This window comes from Triticum urartu, chromosome 3A, assembly GCF_056163025.1.
Source record: "Triticum urartu cultivar PI428250 chromosome 3A, HENAU_Tu73, whole genome shotgun sequence".
NCBI classification, from domain to species: domain Eukaryota; kingdom Viridiplantae; phylum Streptophyta; class Magnoliopsida; order Poales; family Poaceae; genus Triticum; species Triticum urartu.
Genome location: NC_141875.1, coordinates 674,208,344 through 674,214,404, shown reverse-complemented (window position 1 = coordinate 674,214,404; position 6,061 = coordinate 674,208,344). Strand labels below are relative to the sequence as shown.

The 6,061-nt window shown below is 49.6% G+C and overlaps 1 pseudogene; it reads right to left on the bottom strand.

Annotated features, from left to right (window-relative positions):
• Positions 1-2,053: 2,053 nt before the first annotated feature.
• On the bottom strand, positions 2,054-4,528 carry LOC147981398 (uncharacterized; annotated as a pseudogene).
• Positions 4,529-6,061: the final 1,533 nt, after the last annotated feature.

Here is a 6,061-nt window from a genome sequence, read left to right as displayed (position 1 = left end):
CGTCCGGTGAAGAGTGAACATCTAGAGATTTTAGGACAAATTATGGAGTCAAGTAAAAAATGCATTGGAAAAAGGCAAGCCATCATCTCTAACCTCTTTAATTAACCACACCCAATGAGCTAAGTGCATGTAGAAATTAAGAAGACCATGTGTAGATGGTTATTGGTCTTGATTACCGTGTGATGAGAGAGAAGTATTTTTTTCTACTTTAAAGTGCATTGGCAAGATAGAAGTACACTCTTTTATGGACAAATTTTGAAACCAAACGCACACACTTTACCGGACGGAGAGAGTAATACAAATAGGGCGCATCCGAGTGGCGATTAGCCTGAGATGGAATAATAATTCTCGCCCGCTATCGATTCCCTCTCTCTATTCTCTGCTCGTCAGATATTTTCTTCACCATGAGCAGCATTTAGCAGTGCCAGAGATCTCTTCCGTCGACTCCGTCTGCAAGAACTCCGGCAGCTGGTCTTCTCCCTTCTGCCCCATGGGCAACGACGCCGGCGAACTCCCTCCACCGTGAATACGTTACCAGTGTCCCAACCAAACGCGTCGTGGGTATAGCCATTAACTGGCAGGAGAATGGAGATTTAGTAATTGGTGCTCATCTTGGTCGTCGTTGCCCTTGTCGCTTCCGCGGCCGCCGACCAAGTCCTGGCCGCAGCTGCCCTGGAGGGACGTGGAGGAGAACCCAGGCGGGCCGGCGGAGGAAAACTCAGGCATGGAGGAGAACCCAGGAAGGCCAGCGAAGAAGAATTCAGGCGCGAAGAAGAATTCATATTGCTAACTCTTGCTCTGATCTTATAAGCTAAAGTATCTCATCATCTCACAAAGATAACATGGGAACGTCAGTAGATGAAGCCCTCATGCAGTAAAAAACAATCAAAGTACAGTTCTCTTTGTGCTGTTTGCGGTCTTTACCGACATTAATTAGCAAGCAAATATAAAAGTATTCAAACTCATTAATTAGGGAGTACATGGCTCTTGTCCACAACCACCAACAAAACGCACAGTGGAGAAACAACCCGGAAGCAAAGCAACGAGGAGAAAATTCTTATCGTTCGCCACGCTCAGCCGGGTGGCCGCCAGGTCCGTCCCTGTCGCCGGCGCGCCAAGGATCCCTCTAACATCTGAGATCCACGCCGTCCTGCGTGGCGATCTCGAGCCCTCCCCCGATGACCACTCCTACTTGGCCCTCCTTCTCCGCCTTTCGCAGCAGCAGCTCGACTCCATCTCTGCCTGCCACCCCTCCGCCACGCCACCGCAACGTCCACAGTCTTCCCCGCCCCCGACGCCGTCCCGGGCGCCCTCTCACGTGTCACCGCCCCTTCATCTGCCCAGAGCGCATGCCAATCCGGCGATGGAGATGGTGCAACTGCGGGTCATATCCGCGGAGGAGGAGATGCTCCGCTATCGCCCGTTGGTGCGCCACACGCAACTCACCTTTGAGGCGCTCTGGCGCCGCTACCATCGCACCACACAGAGCACAACGCCGAGCACAACCCCGGGAGGCGCAAGCGCAACTGGGCCGAGTTATGGGCCCTCGGCGCCATGATCACAGGGGGGGCTCTACCGTGCATCTTTGTCGGCAACGCCTTCAACTACCACGCCGAGCTCCTCGTCCTCGGCCCCACAACCAAATGTGGGCCGTCATTGGCTATGTGCCCACGCCTCTTTCGACGATGACCCTGCGATCTTATGAAACTATGAGGCCTGCCGCGACCTCATCCATGGGATGCTCGCCGATGGGCCTGTCCCTGAGAACTAGGGCTGGGGGGGGGCATCATCACCCGCAAATGGACTTCGCTGATGAGATCGTCCCCAAGATCGATAGCCTTGAGGGTGTCGTCCCATGCTTCAACATCGACGTCAACCTATCATAGTTACCGGTATGTCTGGTTTTCAACAATCCACAGGCAGACGCTGTTGTAGGAGCTCTAGCGGTACCCGGCCTGGCGTGTGCGATTCGCCATTTGGAGTTGAAGCCTGGTGACAAGGAGATCGTGAGGCTGTCATGCCTCCACACTAATGCCTTCCACATCCCGTGCAATCATCCGCCAACCAAATCCGTGAAACAGGGAATATAAGGTAAACCACACATGAAATGTCCAGAATTGCACATAAGATGCGCTTCCCTGCTATCCATATCATACGATAGATTCACCTCCTTCCAATAAGTAACGAAAACCAAATTACGATCCGGATAAATTGCAAACATCTCATACTTAAAGGTCTTGTCCTCTTCGTCAAAATCCTCTCTCGCATATTCCCTTCCAAACATTTGGGGAACATCAATAGTATGCTTTAGGTTCCACACTTCACTAGCATAATCCTCAAGTACCCTCACAAAGAGTTGGTAATAATAAGGAACCATATACCAAGCATGCAATTTCCCCTGAGAGTATCCAATTGAGCTATAACCAGACCTAGCTTCTTCCATTCCTTCCGGGAGAGCAATTTCCCCACAAACATCCCCCTTTGACACCACTGCAGCTATAATAGGTTCCTCGACCAGCAAATGCATAAAATGCATCATGCCATTCACGAAGGCACATTCCGCAGTAAAAGGAGGATACTCTCTGGTATCCCCCCACTCACGGCTGTTCCGAGTCCATCGCCCAGTTTCGGACGAGTATATCGCCACATCGTCATGCAACTTCACCGGGGGTGTAAACACCACAAAAGAGGAATGGAAGGGCTGCGTCAAAAAAGCCAGGAAGGGTTGTGCTAGTTTCACATGTGCAGATTCATCGTCCTCTTCACCTTGCCATACTATAGGCGGCAACACGGTCCACTGCCCGTCATAGGATTGCACACAATATAATTGCATTCCTCGTCTTCTTACGATTCCCAGCATTTGCAGAGGAGAAGGCTGCTGCTGCATTGTTTGAGCTTGACCCTAGCGTAGCTCCCGCGAAGGAAAGGGAGCGAAGCGTCAACCAGAGAGGCGGCTCCCGGCCCTGGACAGATTGCTGAAATGGAGACCGCCGTCTGAGTGGCGGGTGTGGAAGAATCCGTAATTCTAGGGGTTGGACTTCACAAGCCGGAAAGTGCAATAGAGCCGCGGCTTTGTGTGCCTGGATCTGGATGGGCTTTACCACTTCTTTGAAAATTTTGCCCAAAGGTTGTATATATTGGGAAATAGGGTAATAGAGCGGGGCGGCGACTGTGTATATCGGGAAAAAAAATTTCTAACAAATTACCTTATATGTATGCAGATCATTATCTGTCCAATTTTCTGTAGGGCATTTGTAAAAGGCATATCCAAATGTCCGCGTATACCCACTTCCATTTTAGAGACACACAAAGGCATCGCTTTCTTCAACGTTTTTCAAACTAATTTTGTCATCTATTTTCAAGATTCAAGAATAAAACAACGGTAGATGTAGCGTGCCAAACAATTCACAATAAATTATACTACATATATAGCTTATCCTGGAGTGGGCCGACGAGAAGAAAATGTCAGCAAGCGCACCGCCCTACCAATCAAACCCTAGAAAAACGGTTACTTGGTCCAATAGTTCATTAACAAAAGGCTCCAAATTCCTCGTATAAAGGGGGTTGCAACTCCCCTGATACTTTCCCAATACCGCATGACCCATAATTTCACTCCATCGCCTTCACATCTTATGTCACCCGGGCCGCTCATCCCATCCAATTCTCTGTTGTGCCACCAAATCGCCGAGCGTCCCCAGCGACCACTAGGGCACTAGGCCGCCATCATCAGTCGTAGTGGGCCATCGCATCAGCTGACGCCGCTCGCCCCTTCATATTCCTTCGTCTGACGACCCATGAGACCATTGAACCTTCGTCGGCGTACCATCTGGGCATTACTGCACGTGCCTAGGTGCGGCCGGTTAAATCCGTGAGTAATCCACAAAGGGGAAAGTTCAATTCCATGTGTTTAAATGGGACCGATAGTGGGTGCCACACCCTTACCTACAATGTTGCTACGCTGATCAAACAAACGGCCAAAAATAGGATCAGCCAGGGCAACCCAACAGCCAGGTTGATAGGAAGTCCGACCACACCCCACGGGAAATGAACTCAACTATTAGAAACGACTACTCCCACTCGGAACCACTTGAGTACTGGGAAACCATGCGAACTGAATATGGATCTCCAACAGTGTATGAGTGTGGCCCGTCGTGCGGGTGCCTGGCGAACTGCCCCAACCGGATGACCCAGCGCGGGATGAGGCACCGGCTGGTGGTGTACCGGTCCAACGAGACGAAGTGGACCTGATCCAGCTTGGCGCATTCCTCTGCGAGTTCACCGGGGACGTTCTCCCTGCAGATCACCCCCGCATTGCCAACGCGAATGCCAATGCCAATACCGGCGCATTGACGGAGGAGCGGGCCTGCTTCATCGAGCCATGGAAGTTTCCCCCGAGGTGGATTGAGTCGGGGTACGCCCCCACGGCGGCGCTTCCAGACGACGGCAGGTAATCGCCCCGGTTCGTGCAGTGCCCAGCACCGACGTACGTGCTCGACGTGTCCAAGAGGAAGAACATGGCGGCCTGCATCTGCCACAGCAGGGTCGCGCCGAACACCTTAGTCTAGCGCGTGGTCTGTGGCGACGAAGACGAGTCGTGCCCCCACCTGATGGTCTTTGCTATGGAGACCATCCGGCCGATGAGCGAGCTGAGCATCAATTACGGCGTCGATCAGTGATCGATCGGCAACGTTTCCTGTATGTTTACCCTCATTTCCAATTGTCATGAACCTTTCGCCTTCATTTTCAGTTGTCATGAACCTTTATGTCATTGTTATGGATTGTATCATTGGATGGATGCAGCGCAAAGACACCTTAAACTGAACTGTTTGCTTGTATTTCTTGTGCCTGGTTTGCCGTGTTTGCACTTTGCATTCCGCAAGTTATAGACTGAAACCATATTTTCATGAGTTGAGTCTGGGATCGAGACCATAACCATGGATGTGAGCGTTTAGTTGAGAATTTCATTCGGTTTAGTTTTCTGTAGTCGTTGCGAAGGTTCATGTAGTTGTACATCTAGGACGGCCTCTACAATGTCGTCTCGGCCGCCTACGGCCCCGGCAAGTCCGGCCCCGACATCTGCCAGTTCAAGCACGTGCGTCTGCCCGGCCAGGAAGCGGTCGGCAGCAACATCTGGCGCTCCGCTAGAGACCTCATCAACCAGCTCGATGCCGAGGTCCGTCCGCCCGGCTACATCACGCTGGACATGAACAAGGCAATTCCCGTCCCCGTCAGCAACACGGTGGACCACGACGTCTATCCCCTCGAGAGAGAGGGCGCTGGGAGCATGGTGCTGCCACCATGCCCGCACACCGCGTCTACGGCTGCGGGAGAGTTCTCCAGCGCGCTGTTCATCTAAAGTTTATTCTTTTAATTACACTTTTTTGTAATGCATGAAATTTTTTAATATGAAGAATATTCTAAAAACCATTGAACACTTTTTAATCACATGGCCATCTTACTAAAATATATTAACTACTTATTACATGGTTACATTTTCTAAAACATATTTTGAAATGCATTCAACACTTTTTTTAACTACATCCAAATTTCTATAAATGTATCAAACAGTTCTTTTAGTACATGGATTTCTAATAATGAATTTTTTTTCTAATGACACAAACGTTTATGAAAATTGACCAAGCACTTTTTAAATTACATGAATTTCTTTGTAAAAATGTGAGAAACACTTTTGTAATTACATGAACATTTTGTAATCGATGAATTGCTCCTCTTCCGCAAAGAGGTCTATGAACTTATCACCTTAGTAATCTATGTCATATTCATCTTACTGAATCTTCCTCTGATCTTATAAGCTGAAGTACTCCATCATCTCACAATGATAGTATGGGCACGTCAGTATATGAATCCCTCATGCAGTAAATAAAAGTACACAGTTCTCTTCGAGCTGTTTGCGGTCTTTACCGACATTAATTATGGAGCAAATCGAAAAGTTTTCAAACTCATCACGCAAAACTTCCGGTTCCTAGTAGGAGGCCCTCAACAACATCCCTTCAATTTACGCCCATTGTTTTTGGCTCTACAGTCCACCATGGTGCGTATG